Source organism: Lissotriton helveticus, chromosome 10, assembly GCF_964261635.1.
Source record: "Lissotriton helveticus chromosome 10, aLisHel1.1, whole genome shotgun sequence".
Classification (NCBI taxonomy): Eukaryota; Metazoa; Chordata; class Amphibia; order Caudata; family Salamandridae; genus Lissotriton; species Lissotriton helveticus.
Window position 1 is genome coordinate 20,965,836 of NC_136071.1, and position 18,988 is coordinate 20,984,823.

The 18,988-nt window shown below is 43.7% G+C and overlaps 1 protein-coding gene across 1 annotated transcript in view; it reads right to left on the minus strand.

Annotated features, from left to right (window-relative positions):
* Positions 1-18,988, minus strand: part of L1CAM (L1 cell adhesion molecule) — a 699,580-nt gene that overhangs the window by 548,845 nt on the left and 131,747 nt on the right. Inside the window, exon 2 of the mRNA XM_078664585.1 lies at positions 6,179-6,237. The gene's annotated coding sequence lies outside the window, so the exon portion shown is untranslated. The remainder of the gene's footprint in view (positions 1-6,178; positions 6,238-18,988) is intronic.

Here is an 18,988-nt window from a genome sequence, read left to right on the forward strand (position 1 = left end):
ACAGAAGGCACCTACTCATTTTGGTATTCACAGAAGGCACTTACTCATAAATGAGTAAGTGCCTTCTGTGAATAACAAAATAGTAGTAAGTTTAGGATTTTATCTTAAGTTAGTTCTGAGAATCGGGCCCCTAGTCAATATATTGGTTAATTAAAAAACGTATCGACCTCTTTTTGGAAGGATATGTTCTATACTGCTGCTACCTAGTAATCATTCTAATAATAGTCAGTTTGGTGCTCGTACAAAAAAGTGAGTCTAATTCCAGGAGAATTAACAGAGAAAGATCTCCATGAGAAGATTGACCACAAATTAACAGAGACAAATTAATTCCCTGAGTGATTTCCAGGTAAGTAGCCCACTTTGTTCACTCAGCACGACAATGCCTCGATAGATGACGCGCACCTTTCAGCACAGCTGCGCGTCTTCCTTTCCTCCCTCAATTTTATATTTCAATGTACAACATTCTGCCATCATTAGATAACAACACTTGAATGCTAGTAAAAGGAAGCTGCTAACGCAACCCGTTCTGTCAAAGAGGAAAATTCCAGTTGGAAAGACAATCTCTCCATTATCTGGGATAAACTCACCTTGTGACTGACTCAAACATAAGTAAACTGCATTGTTTCCATTTTAAGCAGTGCTGACTTTGAAACGATTTAATGACCCCCCCTCTTCTTCCAGTACATTTTTCTTTGTTAGAGAACAAACATCTTCTTCATCGATACTGAATCAATTAAAGCAACTAACATAAACAAAGCATGTGGAGCTCTTGTGAAGAACACACCGATTCAATGTCATCTCTGGGATCTGGTGAATTTACTCAAACCCTAGACTCTTTTGGTTATGATACAAGAAGCTTCTCATGGTACCATGCTGTTATCTTTCATAGTTTGATCTTATTTCCACCATCTTTATATATTGATAACTTCTCTTTGACATTGCCATGACCTTCATTTTATTTTCTTCTTCTTAAATGTCTTGGTTCCTCCAGAAATCTCAATGTCCAATCAATTTTATGATCCTTCTAAACACAGGACATTCTGTGTTCTTTAGCAAGAGTCAAACTTTTCAGTGACCTCGATCTAGCAGAACTTTCTGGCTTTCTTTCCTCTCTTACCTAAATACCTGTGTTGACAACAATCTTAAATCAGCTCTTGTTATATTCAATCTATATTTATGAACTCCTTGGGTTCCCTAATCCCACCGATGACGCGGGGAAGGAGAAAGCATGTCCCTTTACTTCAGTGCGCACCCCTAAGAAACCTCTTATAGATACCGCTGAAAGAAGATGCTGTGAGAAGCTTGTCGTGCCGCAGCGAAGGCCGAACATTCACACAAAAGAAGGCGAATAAAGTAAGATTCTGAAAGGATCGAATAATTTAAAAAAGGCCTTTAAAAGACTTTGTGAGATTTTCTGTCTCGCTTCAGAATCCAAGTTCTTGTCACTTCTCAGTATATTTGTAACTGTCTTTTTCAATACTTTCCTAATAAATTCAGACAGAATACAGAACTGATCACGGCCACCAGAAAACCCTTCTGAAAGATCCATCTGTGAGTTGCCTCCTAGATGTTCGCTCGTCCTGGGAGGTTGTGCCGCCTCTGGCTGCTTCTTGTCCAGTCTCTCCAGGTGAAATTATAGATTTAATTTGGACTTTGCACCTTTCTGGTTCACCAGGTGTCAGCTCTCCATCTTATCTTCTCAGGAGTGTCCCAGGGATAGAGGACCAGGTCTGATGAAAGCTCAGTGCTTGATGACCACTGAGACTGTGGACTGACCTATGCTTCTCTGGGCTACATATGATTTAGTTATTCTGGGCCTCTTCATCCATCTCCACCCAATAGTGTTCTTTTGCCCTAAGTTTGCTATTAATAATCTCTTCATTTGGTATACCTTGATTCTGGATCTTTGATGCTTAATTTAGCTAGGTCTGCATGAAATTGAATTTTTTTGTTTCATGAGAAATGTTCTAAGTATGGGCGAAATTTGCGAATGCGCGTTCCTTGAATTTGCGCAAAAGCGAATTTGCGGTCCGCTAAATCCGCCAATTTGTGCGAACTTGCGAATTTTTTTATTTTGGCGTGTTCGCTGGGTTTTAAGCAAGCCGGGCCGAAGACGGCTGCAATGGCAGAAACCGGTCCCCGGAAGCTTGTTTCCTTTCCAGTAAAGAATTGGCTTGGTAGTTTGGTCTTCCCTGTTCCCATGATGCACTGGGCCAGGGACAGACTAATTTGCATGTAGCCAGGTTCTGAACTGGGATGGTGCAGTGAGCTAAAAAACGGTGATGGATCAAGCCCTGATCTTTTGACTGGGTATGAGTGTTCTGTTTAACTCAGATGCTCTGTCCATCACCACCCCCTTTCTGAATCGTTTTGGCCACTATAGGAGTGGCAGGGTATGCTCAGACATGAGTCCCTTGCTCACTGCACCATCAGGATTCAAGCAAACCGGGCCGAAGACAGCTGCAATGCCAGAAACCGGTCCCCGGAAGCTTGTTTCCTTTCCAGTAAAGAATTGGCTTGGTAGTTTGGTCTGCCCTGTTCCCATGATGCACTGGGCCAGGGACAGACTAATTTGCATGTAGCCAGGTTCTGAACTGGGATGGTGCAGTGAGCTAAAAAACGGTGATGGATCAAGACCTGATCTTTTGACTGGGTATGAGTGTTCTGTTTAACTCAGATGCTCTGTCCATCACCACCCCCTTTCTGAATCGTTTTGGCCACTGTAGGAGAGGCAGGGTATGCTCAGACATGAGTCCCTTGCTCACTGCACCATCAGGATTCAAGCAAGCCGGGCCGAAGACGGCTGCAATGCCAGAAACCGGTCCCCGGAAGCTTGTTTCCTTTCCAGTAAAGAATTGGCTTGGTAGTTTGGTCTGCCCTGTTCCCATGATGCACTGGGCCAGGGACAGACTAATTTGCATGTAGCCAGGTTCTGAACTGGGATGGTGCAGTGAGCTAAAAAACGGTGATGGATCAAGCCCTGATCTTTTGACTGGGTATGAGTGTTCTGTTTAACTCAGATGCTCTGTCCATCACCACCCCCTTTCTGAATCGTTTTGGCCACTATAGGAGTGGCAGGGTATGCTCAGACATGAGTCCCATGCTCACTGCACCATCAGGATTCAAGCAAGCTGGGCCGAAGACGGCTGCAATGCCAGAAACCGGTCCCCGGAAGCTTGTTTCCTTTCCAGTAAAGAATTGGTTTGGTAGTTTGGTCTGCCCTGTTCCCATGATGCACTGGGCCAGGGACAGACTAATTTGCATGTAGCCAGGTTCTGAACTGGGATGGTGCAGTGAGCTAAAAAACGGTGATGGATCAAGCCCTGATCTTTTGACTGGGTATGAGTGTTCTGTTTAACTCAGATGCTCTGTCCACAACAAAACATCTCGGCAAACTCAGAATCAAGGTAAGTCAATGTAGCGCGCCCGAGATTGTATTTTTGAAGTGTGAACAAGCAAAAAAAATGTGTGAACTTGCGAATTGCGGATTGTTTGGCAATTTCGAGCGATTCGCGGAAAGCGAAATTGCCAAAAATCCGCAAATTTCGCGAGCGGAATGAATTTTCAGCCCATGCTTGAAATTTTTATGAACATTGCGACTCTGACACCTCTGTGTGGGGTAGAGTTCAAGGGTAGAAGTCAGAGACGACGCTTGCTCAATGCGTTTTGCAATGTAAAGCAGGAAGCATTGCTTGTGTGGCACCCGCTACCGCAACACGCGTCCAGTTTAGAAGTTCAAGGACGATATTTCTGCATGAACCAGACTCCTACGGCTGAACTTTATTTGCAAATGCAAAAATAAAACAACACCGAAATTACACAAAAACAAACTATGTTCAATAATAAGAATTTATGCTAGACTACACTTGCATAATAACTATTTCACCCATGCATAAACTAAGCTTCTGTGATTTAAGTAAGGGATAGTTAAGGCTACTAATTGCAACCTTTCAAAAATGCAGATTAGCACCTGCTAGTCCTTTCAAAGAATTCTTTTACCTGTTGTTAACTTCCTTTTTCAGCTGTTTGTGTTTATTATCAATCAGTCTTTTTTAACCTGCTGCAGGCTCAAGAGTTTATTAAATACAACATTAAAAGAACAAAATTATGGTTGCTTGTCAATTGCATCAAGTTATGCTAGAAGGACCCTTTTTGTGATGCCATCCGCTTTCAGGGCATATATGTTATCAATTGCACTACCCCTGTGGCTTTGGGAACTGCCACCACTGTTAAATGTGAGATTATCTACTTTTTCTTAAATTAAACCATTTTTAAATTAGAGTAATACAACATTTTAGACATGATCGCCCTCTATACCACTGGAGTAAAAGATTAAAAATCATATCCTCTTATTCAGCAATAAAGTTATAGATTCGTAGCAAATTCTCACAATCCACCTAAACAATAACCAGGCTTGGACTGAATCCCTCTGTTAGCTAGTAGAACATGCCGTTAGGGATGGGGTCCCACTACCTACAAACTGAGTAAGGGACTAGGATCAGTTCCCACAATCTGTCAAGAGAAAGAGGTATTTAGCCTTGATCGTACACGCTACCTACATATAAGACATGTATGATTGGGTCCCATTATCCTCTGGCGGAGAAATAGACTTATGATCAAATCGCTTTAGGAAACAATTGGATAAGATATCTATGATCGGATATCACTTTCCACCAATGGAGAAGAGATATAGATTAACTAAATTAGGGGTTTAAGATTGGGTATCAATATCTACAATTTGAATAATAGATTTTGTGTTGGGCGCCGCTGTCCAGTAATGGAGATGAGAGATTTTTGTTCAGATCCACAGTTTCTCTAATGGAGTAGGAGATTTAAGATAGAGTCCCAATCTCCACTATTTGCGTAAGAGGTTTAGAATTGAATCCCACTCTCCAAGAATCTGATAACATATTAAAATTGAATCAAACTATTCACAAAGAAGGAAACATTTAGGAGTGGGTGTACCTCGTGTAATTTCACGTAGTGTAAACACACAGTTACCTCAGAATTCCACAAGATTACATATAATTATGTGAGAAGAGTAATTCTGCATTTATCACTGTTTCCTGATGTAAAAATGCCTCTTTCTGTCCAAAATGGGCGCAAGAATGCATGTTGTACTAAGAAATTGCACTAAACGCAACAGAACGTGAATACTAAGCTCAAGCAGCCGCTCACGCTCGCTAAATGTTCTCTTAGAGTAGGATGTTCCCTGAACTTACTCCAGGCCTTTAGCACTATTTTCTTAGCGCAAAATGTTGCCTCATGTCCAAGATGGGCGCAAATATGTATTTTGTGCTAAGAAATAGTGCTAAGTCTGCTCTTCGGTAGGTTTTTCCATACAACGTAGTCCTGGCAATTAGTCCTATTTGCTTAGTGCAAAACACAACCTCCCGTCCAAAAGTGATTTGTGCTAAGAAATAGCGCTATATGCAGTAGAACACGAATAGTGAGCATGAGCAGCCACTTACACTCGCTAAATACGCTTTCGCAGTAGTATTTTCACCCCCGAATTACTCATAATCACAAGAGAAGACATAATCGCATATTTGTGAGTAATTCTGTCAAAGAGTAAGGTGGAATTACCAAAATGACTCTGATTACTCCGACATAATTAAAATTCCGCCCAGACCTACACACATTTAGGCCTGATTCCTTCTATTCCTCAATTGGATGCAAGTTTTAGGATTTTGCACCATTTCACTGCAATGGAGTGAGATGTTGAGGGGTGGATGCCGCTAACCAACTAGTCGAGAAGGAGACTGAGGACAAGTCACTCAGTCGTTGAGCGGAGTGAGAGATTTATCATCAAAGTGCATTGTCCATCAATGGATGAGAGAACTAGAATTGACCTCTTAGACCATAAATCAGGGAGGTCAGGAATGGATCATACTGACCCCTGAGGGTGAAAGATTAAAGTTGAATTCCTCTGTCCACCAATGGAGAAACATAACTCAGACTGGATCCTCCCAACCACCAATGGAGCAAGAGATTAACACTGATCTTTCAGTCCTTTCATGAAGATGAGGATTTAGGACTCAATTCATTCAATTCCACAAGAAAACAGAGAAATTTGGGACCAGGCTGCCTGCCACTCAATGAAGTAAACAAATTAGGACTTAACTTCTCAAAAAGACACATTTTGTAAGATACATAAGATTTTGTTTTGGGCACTCACCAAGCGTAGAAGATATTAAACGTAGTACGATGACATATCCAGGGGTGAACTCTGTGGTTCTGCAGCATTGTTTGTAGGAAGGGAGAAAAGAAAAGAGAAATGGTAGAGTTAACTACAGAAATATTTAAAATGTCAGCAAAATCAAACATGTACAGTGCCCGTTCCCTTTTACAAGATGTGAAGAGTGAAATTTGCATCCGCAGTGACATGCGTTAAAGCCCATCTTGGCGAACACTCGCCCTCTGTGGATTCTTGTCGTCTCCTGCCCTTGAGAGTCTCAGCCCTTGACCTCAGTCTCTGGAGGCTGCCTATAGCATCTCCTTCGTTCCTAGTTAACCAGACTCACTCTTTCTCAGACTGACACAACACACACTGCCCTCCAACCCTCTGCACTGCACCTGCTGGGGACAGATTCAAAGGTGCTTCCAGCCACGTGGATCTATTCCTAAACCCAGACTCCTTGTCTTTAGCTGCATGGTGAGGGGTGTGATGGTTGTCTCATGTGATAGAGCACTACCCAACAGGCTATAAGTGAATGCTCGTCTGCTTGGGACAAGGTAAGTCAAAATCTGTTGTATTTTGTGGCCATTATAGGTTCTCCCTACATGATTGTTTGCTCTTAGAGACATGTGATGACTAAAACTGAATGAGTATGGTAGGATAGCTACCACTAGTACCGCAAGTGCAGTGGCACCGGGAAGCAGGGATGCGATCGATCCACTGCAGGCCAGTGAAGTCTTTTACTACTCGCCTAGTGTGAAGAAGTTCTATTTGTTTTGCTTGCACATTGGCCAGTGGCATTCTACCTCTGCCACTAATGGAGTGCTGGACTCTCACAGCACTATTCCGTCTCTCTACCGGCCAGGGCTATAGTGGGTATCACCGTAGAACTTTCCCGCATTGATGTATGTGTACTTTCTGGCCTGAACCAGGACACTCTCATTACTCGTAGTACAAGGATGAACTTACGCACTTTTACTCTATGGAAGTCTGTGGAGTTACCTCAAAACGATACAAGATTCCAAGGAGATCATTCGGACTTTAGCACGTTGCGCTCCTTCCACTGACTTTTTGTGCAGGGAGCTTCTTCCGCGCAGTAAAATCAGCACAAACCCCACTACGCGGCGCACCAGAGGGCACTGCTTCTTTCTGACACTCAAGTAGATTTTCTACTCAATTTCCTACTCGAGTGGCAGCTTTCTTAAACACAAAGAGTAGCGATCTGCCGTGACCACCCGCTTTGAGAAATCTTGCCAGGAGGCGTTCTAAGGCTCGAAAATCAGGCTAGTGGACACAAATTCTCACTTACGCTCACCAACTTAAGGTTGACAAACCACACGTGTGAAAAATCTCTGTGACTGGGATGTGGGCGGGGTTTTGCTGGAACTCCAAGTGGAGCGCTGAGTGAGCAAATCTCTGCATACCCTGCCAGCAGAGCAGAATTTTTCGCCCACCCCTATATTTTTCAGATACACGCATTTGCCTACAGGCAGTCCTAAGAACGTGTACCCTGGGGACATTTTCCTTTATGTAAAAAGGGATAGTGTTATGTACATTTATCTTAATATTCTGACAAATTCTCCATTCCACAGACCGATGAAAACAACTGAACCATGAGTGCTGTGCTGGAGTGACGAATGCAAAAACAACAGTTGATGGACCGAATGCAGAACAATGTCATACATTCACCCCAGTACAGAGATCTGGGCCTAAATCCATTGTTTTTTCGCTCCCCATGCCATTCTAGTTTGGCCCCAGCCATATGCAAATCAGTCTTGACACTGTGTCCAATAGGAACAGTCCAGCCTGAACTGCCAGGCCAGGTCCTCCCTGGACTGGAAACAAGCATCTAGGACCAGTTTTGGGGTTTCAGCCCTCATCAGCCAGGATAGCTTGACTCCAGTGGCATGGAGAGCACGGGACCCACGTCTGGGCATACCCGTCCCACTCGGGGTGACAAATGCAAAAAGAACAGTTGATAGACAGAATGCAGAACAATGTCATACATTCACCCCAGTACAGAGATCTGGGCCGAAATCCATCGTTTTTTCGCTCCCCATGCCATTCTAGTTTGGACCCAGCCATATGCAAATCAGTCTTGACCGTGCGTCCAATAGGAACAGTCCAGCCTGAACTGCCAGGCCAGGTCCTCCCTGGACTGGAAACAAGCATCTAGGACCCGTTTCGGGGTTTCAGCCCTCATCAGACAGGATAGCTTGACTCCAGTGGCATGGAGAGCACGGGACCCACGTCTGGGCATACCCGTCCCACTCGGGGTGACAAATGCAAAAAGAACAGTTGATGGACAGAATGCAGAACAGTGTCATACATTCACCCCAGTACAGAGATCTGGGCCGAAATCCATCGTTTTTTTGCTCACCATGCCATTCCAGTTTGCCATTGTCAAAAATGACTGACAAGCTTTTAAATGCAAATCACAGGTAATACTGACGTCAGCCAAGTCTCTAAAACCTCTGTTCACCTGGGCATGAAAATTCACAAAGGAGACCAAAGAATTTAGATAGTCCCATCTATAATTCAACCACTGGACGTCCACAACGTCAGTCAAATCAAATCAAAACAGCTTTATTCGGTGACAACAAGGCAAACACCGTAAAAGCATACTAACACACATGTATCTAAAGAAAAATACATTCTGACTATTATTCAGGACGGAAGAATAATTATGATAAAATATGTGCAAATTTGGACTTCATGGGGAAAATAACACAATAAGATAACAAATCCATTTTCCAAAAATTCATAAAATACAATCTGCCACTAATTCATGCAATAAAGTGCAAGTGCGATCAGTGCAAAAGAATGCGATTTAAGGAATAGTATTACTCATCATCTTTTTCATACAGCAGAGCGTCCAAAAGTGCATATTTTTTTCTTTTTCTAATTGATTGTTGTATGAAGCAGATTACAGAGCTAATAATTTTCATAGTGTCCAAGCTGCATATAAAATTAAACGCATCCTTATAGTTAAAAAGTATATTTTAAAAAAAGAGTGGTTTCAATACAGTTTTTCGAATATCCATATAAAAAGGGCAAAAAAGAAAAAGGTGCAGAGTGGACTGTGAGGTTTTACCATCACATGGGCAAGGGGGGGGGGGGCAGGGCTCTGTGCCATTTCTCAGTTCTTGGGAAAGCAGTTAAGTAATGTAAAGTGCTCATCCTTAGCCTGGTCAGATAACATCTGTGCTGGACATTCTGGACCAAGATAAGATATAGCTGAGTGCCCCTCATGTATGGACGTTCACAATAAGCTGCCACTGTCTGTTTTTGCATAATCGTCCTATCCCTATATACAACGTCAGTCATCTCTGCTCTTTTTCAACCACTGGACGTCAACGACGTCAGTCAATGCTGCACTTATGCAACCACTGGAAATCAACGACGTCAGACATCTCTGCTCTTATTCAACCACTGGACGTCAACGACGTCAGTCAATGCTGCACTTATGCAACCACTGGAAATCAACGACGTCAGACATCTCTGCTCTTATTCAACCACTGGACGTCAACAACGTCAGTCAATGCTGCACTTATGCAACCACTGGAAATCAACGACGTCAGTCATCTCTGCTCCTATTCAACCACTGGACGTCAACGATGTCAGTCAATGCTGCACTTATGCAACCATTGGACGTCCACGACGTCAGTCATCTCTGCTCTTATTCAACCACTGGACGTCAACGACGTCAGTCAATGCTGCACTTATGCAACCACTGGAAATCAACGACGTCAGTCTTCTCTGCTCTTATTCAACCACTGGACGTCAATGACGTCAGTCAATGCTGCACTTATTCAACCACTGGAAATCAACGACGTCAGTCATCTCTGCTCTTATTCAACCACTGGACGTCAATGACGTCAGTCATCTCTGCTCTTATTCAACCACTGGACGTCAACGACGTCAGTCAATGCTGCACTTATGCAACCACTGGAAATCAACGATGTCAGTCTTCTCTGCTCTTATTCAACCACTGGACGTCAATGACGTCAGTCAATGCTGCACTTATTCAACCACTGGAAATCAACGACGTCAGTCATCTCTGCTCTTATTCAACCACTGGACGTCAACGACGTCAGTCAATGCTGCACTTATGCAACCACTGGACGCCAACGACGTCAGTCATCTCTGCTCTTTTTCAACCACTGGACGTCAACGACGTCAGTCAATGCTGCACTTAAGCAACCACTGGAAATCAACGACGTCAGTCATCTCTGCTCTTATTCAACCACTGGACGTCAACAACGTCAGTCAATGCTGCACTTAAGCAACCACTGGAAATCAACGACGTCAGTCATCTCTGCTCTTTTTCAACCACTGGACGTCAACGACGTCAGTCAATGCTGCACTTAAGCAACCACTGGAAATCAACGACGTCAGTCATCTCTGCTCTTAATCAACCACTGGACGTCAACGATGTCAGTCAATGCTGCACTTAAGCAACCACTGGAAATCAACGACGTCAGTCATCTCTGCTCTTATTCAACCACTGGACGTCAACAACGTCAGTCAATGCTGCACTTATGCAACCACTGGAAATCAACGACGTCAGTCATCTCTGCTCTTATTCAACCACTGGACGTCAACGATGTCAGTCAATGCTGCACTTATGCAACCACTGGAAATCAACGACGTCAGTCTTCTCTGCTCTTATTCAACCACTGGACGTCAATGACGTCAGTCAATGCTGCACTTATTCAACCACTGGAAATCAACGACGTCAGTCATCTCTGCTCTTATTCAACCACTGGACGTCAATGACGTCAGTCATCTCTGCTCTTATTCAACCACTGGACGTCAACGACGTCAGTCAATGCTGCACTTATGCAACCACTGGAAATCAACGACATCAGTCTTCTCTGCTCTTATTCAACCACTGGACGTCAATGACGTCAGTCAATGCTGCACTTATTCAACCACTGGAAATCAACGACGTCAGTCATCTCTGCTCTTATTCAACCACTGGACGTCAATGACGTCAGTCATCTCTGCTCTTATTCAACCATTGGACGTCCAAGACGTCAGTCATCTCTGCTCTTATTCAACCATTGGACGTCAACGACACCAATTGTCTCCATTACCATTTAAACTCCTCTCTTAAAGTTTCCCTTGATGTTCCTACACATCTATTGAGGAGGGCTGCAAATAACTTAAACTAAATTAAAACTTCTAAATATTTTACTACAAGTCTCAGCCTCAAAATATGCTCTGTCTGAAAAGCTACAAAGACTGGTCACTTACCAAAAGCCCTATCTCCCTAAAGTATCTGAAATAAAAAGAAAATCTGCTACTCCTTTTATAACTTCAGCCCGTCTTAACTCCAAAATTATCTCTGCAAAACAGAGCCAAAAACAACTGAAACATTCAAATAACAAATTAAAAACGTCTCTCCTCCTGTACCTGACAAATACAGACACAATGAAATGGCTTTCTTTTCTCCAACAACATTTTCAAAACCCGAGAGAAACTTTTCACCTCACTTTAAAGTGCTAGGGGCAGGATACAACTTTCTGACCTATCTCTACAGACCTCTGCACCTCAAAAACAGTCTGATTGGGGTTCAAAGTTGAATTAATTAACTCTAATTTCTAAAGAACACCTTTTTCTCTCCGCTGTCTCTGACATTTAACGCTGTCCCTGCTGCGGGTGCTAAGGAACCAGCCCAAACTTTGTCCCAGACTGGCTGGCTCTGTCTGTCCAAAGTAGTGTGGTACCACAATGCCTCAAGGCGGCACGCGTCAAAGCACTACCAAAATACCAGCACCCTCAGCCCTCAATGTTTGATGATTAATACCCCATCTATGGCTTGTCCTTTATCATAAAGATGACTGGGAAGTGTGTTGTTTCACAATAAAAAACAGCACCAAGATATTGACCAACCTAGCATTTCTAGATCTTGTCTGGAGAGAAAGACCTGTTGTAAACCCTACAGCTCATAGAGTAGGCTCTTGGCCAGCCCATTGCTCATGTGTGGATAGTTTCTAGCCTACTCAAGTCTCTGCTTCCTCATAGTATGTATCCTTCCTTAAAGCACAATCAAATGTATTTAATGATAGCCACCGGCGTTGTGTGAGCATGCAGTCCTATTGGCTTTGCCAGTGCTTGTTCGAGCTCCCGATGACACCCAATTTTAAATTGGATTTCTACATTAGGAACAAGCTGCCTCTGCATAAATACTTTAAAATCAATTATTTGAAGGTGCTTTTTTTGTTTTTTAAATCAGCTACAAATGAAACCTTAATAACTGACAAATGTGGCTTGAAAGCATGGAGATTGCTGGTATCAATTCGAAACTTATCACCAGCGCTAAACCCCCCAGGTCCCTTCCTCTCAGCAAACACATGATAACAATCTCTTAAAATGTTCTATTTCAACTCCAAATCACAAAAACATGGAATATTTACAGCTAGATTCATCAACGTGAAATCGGCTCGCAAAGGGCCAGATTCTCAGAATCTGGCCCTTTGCGAGCGCTATTTTTGCATTTGGGATTCATCATCCCAAATGCAAAAATCGCTATTATAGAATTCGCATTTTTGCGAGGAATTGCATTTAAGGAATCTCTATTTGAGATTCCTTAAATGCAATTCATTAACCATTTTTAATTTGCGAATTTGCAATTTTTGGCCGCTATTTAACACGAATTGAAACTTCGTGGTAAATAGTGAAAACTTAGAAAAATGCACTTTAGTGCATTTTTCTAAGTTGCATGTTGCGCACACACATGTCCTTTGGAAATGTGTGTGCGCAACACCTGTTTCAATTTTCATTTCAGGGGTGCTACAGGGTGTCCTTTGGACACCCCTGCACCCTTGAAATCGCATCCTTATTTGCGATTAGCAAATTGCTAATCTCAAATAAGGAATAACTCCCCATTCATTCCTATGGGGCTTTAGGCCCATAGGAATGAATAGGGAGGTATTCCTTATTTGCGATTAGCAATTTGCTAATCGCAAATAAGGAAGATGTAGGAATCGCAATATTTTTTGCAATTCCTACATGAATCCCGTTTTGCAATAATAGCGATTCCTTATGAATCGCTATTACAGACTCACAAAACGGGACTTTGATGAATCTAGCTGATACTCCCCATAGAGGCCTGGCATTCTTAGTAGAAGCTCTCATAGTTTTAATTTCCTGCCTCGATTGTGTGTTGGTCTCCCTTACTTGTCTCCCCAAAAACACTCTCGCTCCTCTAAGAGCCGCCCCTAATGCAAGATTTATAATTAGGGCTCCGGGTTTTATGGTATTTAATTTGTTAACATTTCTGTCTGTATTTATTCATATTTATTTTTAGGCTATTTATTTTATCTGTATTTATCCGTATTTATTTTGTGTTTTGCGTATAAATGAAGTTGTAAAACTGTTCATTTCCATATTTATTTAACTGATAGGCACACACTCGTACTTTTATGTCTGTCGTGTTTTAGCTACTTAAGCTGCCAAATATCACATAACAATACATCCACTGGTTAGTACTAGTATTATATCACACATTTATATTGACACATGCAGTTATTTAAAGAAATGTCTTCCTGTTTTTTTAAACTACCATACTGTCCATCTGCTCAGCTGTTGGGCTATAATTCACAAAAGACAGCACGGAGAGTCACTTAAAAGCAGCACAATTTTCTATATTTATCCACTTTTAAAAATAAATGCCGACAGAAAACACTTTGCTTTCTGTCTGTATTTATCTGTAAAAATCCATAAAAACAGAAAACATGGAGCCTTCTTTATAATTAACGCCAAAAAGCATGTTATCACCCAGCTCATGCTCACTTTACAAGGCTATCTATGGATGCTATCTATACTAATATAATAAAGAGAGAGCCCAAACCTTTGAGGCGGGTAATCTCAGGAACCACAGCACCAATCACGACACCCAATACAGCGTTGGAAAGGGCAGTTGCAGCAGAAGGACATAGGCTATGCAGACGGCCACCATATACATTTAAAAGGTAAAAGAACCGTGCCAGCAAAGTAGTCCCTTGTGGGCGTGTCTGCATTGTGCTGTGGGAGTGTGCTGGGGGCGTGACAAACGCTGGGGGCGTGTGGTACGTTCCGCCCTTCATGCCATGTCTCATATCGTGTGCTAATCCCTCCCTGCTCCCTTTAAATAACCCTGCACCCCATAATCATAACCCACCGTTACTCCTTAAAATACCCCAACACCCTTAAACACTAACCCATCTTAACCCTATAAATATACCCTGTACCCCAAAACCCAAATCTAGCACTGGACCCTATAAATACTCCTGTACCTCAAAACCCACACCTACCCCTGTACCCCAAAACCCAAACCTAGCCCTGAACCCTAAAAATACCACTGTACCCCAAAACCACCCCTGAACCCTAAAATACCCCTGTACCCCAAAACCCAAACCTAGCCCTGAACCCTTAAAATACCCCTGTACCTCAAAACCCAAACCTACCCCTGAACCCTAAAAATACCCCATGTACCCCAAAACCCAAACCTAGCCCTGAACCCTTAAAAAACCCCTGTACCTCAAAACCCAAACCTAGCCCTGAACCCTAAAAATACCCCTGTACCCCAAAACCCATACCGATCTCTAAACCCTAAAACTACCCCTGTACCCCATAACCCAAAACTATATCTGAACTCTTAAAATACCCAAACACCCCAAAACATATACCTCAGTACCCCAAAACATATACCCCTATACCCATACTTACCTTATCCAAACATTTTTTAAAAAAACATGCTTTTACCATTCATGCATTTACAACGAATTTCGTTGTAAATGTATGTGTGGTAAAAGCATATAAAATGTAATGGCATGCGTTATAATGGCATTGCGGAGTCATGGTACTTTCGTAATGAAAGTATGCGGAGTGAATGGTATACGGAAAGAAAGTTGCGGAATAATGGGTGTTTACCCTCCCCCGATAAGTACATTGGTGGCATGGCGGCCCACATCTCCAGCAACATACTCATATTTTTTCACCACCCATTTGAAAAATGCACAGGTCTCTCTCATTGATGGCGAGCACCGACATAAACTTTTAAACACACCTCCCGCCACAAGTTCTAGAATTGCGAACTTGGGCTGGGGAGCTACGTTCAAATCTCGGCATCAGCTCAACATCCTGTGATTCCAGGCAAATCGCTTTGTCTCCCCGTACCCACCACAAATTAATGTGTTCTTCTGTAATGTAAATTGTGCTCATGCCATGTTGTCAATTATGGGGCTATATAATATTGCAAGGAAAAATAAAGTAGGGAAACTCGAGTTCACACACTACTGAACGCGCAATCTTAAGTGCATCAGCAGTGCACTGTGAATCGGAGCATTTCACAGGCCTGTCACAGATAAGAAATGCTATCAAAACGAAATCCTACAAAACAATATACTACTGGCCGGCAGCAATTCATACCCGGACAACGTCGGGACGGGCTGCCAGTACTAATAATATAATGAGAGAGACCAAACCTTTGAGGCGGGTAAACTCCGGAACCACTGCGCCAACTGGAACACCACATACAGCATTGGAAAGGTGAGGCAAAGCAGATGGACATAGGCTATACACCAGCACAAAATGTAGTTTGGAAGGGACAAAGCACGTTGTGGGACAAAGTAGTCCTTTGGATGTAGCACCACCTTTGAGGTGGGCGTGTGCGTTCAGCATTGTATTACGTTTGAAGCGTGAGAATAGCGTTCTATCACGTAGAAAATGTGTGGCGTCTGAGTACGCCGTCAGATGACGTTGACGTGGCGTGTTGCGTCTCTGTGCACCACGCCATGTTGTTGAAGTATGTGGACGTACGCGCCGTGTTGTTAAAGTGCGTGAAAGTACGAGGCCAAACAGAAGACACCCGGACACGATGTGCACGGCAGGATGGCTGTGCCGTATTTGCAGACTGTGAGGCCAGCGAAATTGGGAGCGGTCACACACGTTCAATCATAGCACCGTACATAGTGGATGCGTGCCGAATCAGACGCACGCAGGTGTATGAACATGATCGCTATGCCGCTTTTGCACACTGTGAGGCCAGACAATTTGAGAGCGGGCACACACGCTCAACGTAATCGCTCTGCCGCATTTACAGACTGTGAGGCTACACACATTGGGAGCGGGTAATCGCTGTGCCGTATTTCCAGACTGTGAGGCCACACAAGTTGGGAGCGGGCACACACGCTCAACTTCAGCGCCAAGGTCAGAAAACTTCAGAGCAGGCACACACGCTGAACGTCGGCGCCTTAATCAGCGGATGCAGAGGCACATGAGCATCGCTGGGACACATTATCACATTGAACGGAGACATTTGGAACACGCACAGCATCGCGGTGCCGCATTTGTACACTGTGAGGCCAAGGGACTTAACAGCAGGCACACACGCTGAACGTTGGTGCCGTAATCAGCGGATGCAGAGGCACATATCGCTGGGGCGCTTTCTGAGAGTGGCTGGACACATTTGGAGCACGCACACACGGTAAACATTCACAAAGTGATCAGCGGCTGCAGAAGCACATGCAGCCACATGCTGATCAGGTGATACAGAGGCAAATGCAAGCCCATGCACACAGAGCATAGTTGGGGCGAATTCATTCATTGTGAGGACCCATCTATAAGAAAGGGCGGAGGTGCGGGCAGAGACTTAGTGCGCTGCCACAAAGGGGAAGCAAGGACGACTGAGTCACGGGACTGTGAGGTGCGCAGGAGCACAAACGGGAAAACGTTCCCAGATGAGCCACTAATGGCCACAAGTACAGCTGCAAGGAACACCCAACAGTAGCTTGTCGGCACGGATCTAAATCACAGGTAACAAACAATTTCTAAAATTGCGACAAATATCGTGTTATTATTGAGAACAACTACATGATTTAGGACCTACTTACCTTACAGCCTTAACGAATGTGGTATACCATGAGGTTTTGAAATAAAATATTCATACCTATTCTAACCATTGCAGACATTTTTGTCATACCCGGACAACGTCGGGACGAGCCGCTAGTATAGAATATGAGAAGTGCCTTTATCTCTTACAAAACGTCACACCTAATTTACCTGGGTCCAGAGCTGCCCGCAAATCCCCGACAGTCAGAGCTGGACTGGCCGTGGCGGGCACTGGGTGTTTCCTCGGTGGGCCAACAGGGTGGGGGCCGGTTTTGGGCTCCTGGGGGGCCGTTTTTGTTACCGGATGCTGGCAATTCGGCTCCCTGTAACAAAATCGTCCGAAACCGGCCCTAGCCCACAGCTCGGCCGCACCCCCTTTCCCCACCAGGGGGGCCGGCCGAGCAGTTTGCCAGGGATGGTTTTGATTCCCAGTCCCTGCCAACAGTGTCATCACATGTCTGCCCGACGTGTGACAGGACAGCCGAATCAGACGACTCGGTCATCTTCAGACACACAGAACCTGGTCAATCAATGAGACGTCGAGGTCTTCATCGACAACGATGGACGAACATCATGTTGTGATATACCGTCCATAACATGTAGTTAGACTCTTGTTTTCTCTCTCTGGAAGCTGTAACTACTCTTTCTTCACTTGTATTTATCTCATCTCATAAATTCATGGGAATCTTAACTTTCCTAACTGTTGTTAAATATGTCTTCATCATCTTCCTCTGTTCTTGTTTTTTCGGTACATTTTACTTGTGTTAATAGTGACTACTCGCTGCATATTAATGTTTTCAGGTTAGTGAAGTCACGTGCTCCTGCAACTCAATGACGTGCAGGGATCTGAAATCCAGATGTGTGCAGTTAGAGCTACAGAATGAAAAACAAGCATTGGCATAGCCAACAGGTCTCGCCTTTGGGACCTTATAAGTCTTTAGTCATGCAACAGTTGATGTTGTTGCACCAAGAATATTGTACTGCAGAAGTAAATACTTATAAGATCCCAAAGGCGAGACCTATTGGCTATGCCAATGCTGGTTTATATTCCGATGTACCAAAGGCAGGGGTTGTTTATATTCCTGTGCACCACTGGCAGGGGTTGTTTTTAGTCCTGCTTCGCAGAAACGGGGCCTAGCAGTTCGGATTGGCTGCAGCTTTTGGGGACAGGGTCAGAGCTGATCTGCATATGGCTGCCTCCTCTTTGTAAGGGCACAGTATGAGGGGACAGCATGCTACCCAGGGGAATGGTGACACTTATAAATAACTCAAGTGTTCCATCGAATCACTTATGTTGCTTGTTCTTCGTACTAATTCCTGAATGGTGACTGCCACGAATATATCCTGAATGATTTATTATGTGCAGGTATCCTGGCCACAGTACGGTCTGTACACGTAAAGGTGATTTAACTGTTCAGAAATGTCTGTTTAATTTCTCTCTGACATCGAAAAGCTTGTCTGTTTATTGGATAGATGGTTTATAGGGTGAATTATTGGGTTGTTCTGTAGCGTGACTCACGTATCGCTTGATTCCACATAAAAGAAGTGAGGCCAAAATACTATTCAGATCGGAAACCTTGAAGTTCCAGCATGTTTTATTACTAAAGCAAGAAATGAAATAGAATGCATTCATTGTTGCACGGGTCTAAACACAATTGCCTTTTTAGGGGAAACCAAAAGAGTTTATGATCCTTGCGGCTGCGTGTGTGTGTGATGGTGCCAAGAGAACCGCGTGAGATCATACTAGACGTGATAGGGATGTGTGAGGGTGCCAAAAGAGCTGTGCGCGTCATATGGCCAAGGGGACTTTGCATGTATATGCTTGAGGGCTGTGAGTGTGTGAGGGTACCAGAGGGCTAAGGGCGAGGGTAGCAGATGGTGTGTGAGGGTGCTATAGGAACCGTGAGGGTGGATACTAGAGGGAATGTGAGT